We start from the raw sequence: 1,720 nt of genomic DNA, 5'->3' as shown, positions 1-1,720 counted from the left end.
CCCTCACCAATTCCTGTAGATTCACCCCAGATTTAACAAAGGCCATCTTGTTGCAACATTTGCTTCAGATCTTTAATAACAGTTACTAAGACCCTGGAAACTCCTGTGAATTCTCTTCCTTTTTCCTTCCTTGTGGAGTCCCTGGGTGATGCGAACAGTTAACATTCTTGGCTGCTAGCCAAAAGGTTGGAGGTTCGGGTTTACCCAGAGGCACTTGAAAAGAAAAGCCTGCCAATCTACTTGAGAAAAATCAGCCTCTGAAACCCCCACGGAACACAGTTCGACTGTGACACCCGTGGGATCACCATGTGTCAGAGTTGATGCGACAGCAAATGGTTTGGTCTTATTGCCTCGACAGGGGGGGATTCCTGCTTGCACTTGACCTGGGTCCACCCTAAGCCATCATGAAAGTAAGCCTCTTGTTTTTAACTATTTTTCAAAAAATCGTTGGTATCCTCTTGTTATCCCCTCTCAACTGGCTTTTTCTCGTTTTTAAAAACTTTTTTATTGAGGCATAATTCACATAAAATACACTTCACCAGTGTTAAGTGGACACTATGTTGATGTCCTCTAACCCCACCCCACCCCCATCCCTGACAACCACTAATCCCCTTAATGTCTCTATGGATTTGCCTGTTCTGGACATTTCATGTAAATAGAATCAGACAATATGTGACCTTTTGTGCTTCATTCAGCATAGTTTTCAAGGTTCACCCGCAGAGTAGCAAGGAGCAGTACTTCATTCTTTTTCATGGCTGAATAGTATTCCATTGTGTGGATGGACCACATTGTGTTTGCCCATTCATCTGTTGATGGGCACTGAGGTTGTTTCCTGCTTGTTTCACAGCTCCTCTTCCTTTACTGGGCTGCACAGGACTCTACAAATGCTCCATCCACTCTTTGGTTGATGACATTTTCTGCCACAGCAAAGACACCCCCCTCCATGTGTATGTCCTTTCACACTCACAGGGGTGGGGAGAGGGGTTCCAGAAGACATGGATGTGACAGGGTGGGGGGATGGGACCCTTCTGCTGACTCCTGCATTTTCTCCTCTCTGATGTTTACACCAACTTCTATAATGTATACAAGGAGCCCAAGTGGCACAGTGGTTAAAGTGCTCAGCTGCTAACCAGAAAGTTGGTGGTTCAAACCCACTAGCTGCTGTGTGGGAGAGAGATGTGTCAGTCTGCCTCCATAAATATACACAGCCTTGGAAACCCTATGGGGCAGTTGTACTCTGTCCTCTGGGGTAGCTATGAGTCAGAAGTCACTTGATGGCAGTGGATTTAGCTTGGTTTTCATACGATATTCCGAGGAGCCTTGGATGGCACAGATGGTTAAGAGCTCAACTGCTAACCAAAAGGCTGGTGGTTCAAATCCACCCAGAAGCTCCATGGGAGAAAGCCCTGGTGACCTGCTTCCATAAAGATGGAGCCAAGAAAGTCCTGTGGGGAGTTCCACTCTGTCACACTGGGTCACTGTGAGTCAGAGTCAACTTGAACGGCACCCAACAACAGTACACCATACACAAGTTGCCGTCAGGTTGATTTTGACCCGTGGTAACCCCATGTGTCATGGTAGAACTTCACTCCATTGAAGCTTTATTTATTTATTTATTTATTACTTTTATTGTGGTGCAAACATACACAACAAGACATTCACCAACATAACAACTTCCACATTTACAGCTCAGGGACATTGATGACATTTTTTTTTTTTT

Source organism: Orycteropus afer, unplaced genomic scaffold (assembly GCF_000298275.1).
Source record: "Orycteropus afer afer isolate SDZICR_OR568_19922 unplaced genomic scaffold, OryAfe1.0 scaffold00136, whole genome shotgun sequence".
In the NCBI taxonomy this organism is placed as follows: Eukaryota; Metazoa; Chordata; class Mammalia; order Tubulidentata; family Orycteropodidae; genus Orycteropus; species Orycteropus afer.
Note: the sequence above shows the minus strand (reverse complement) of the source record.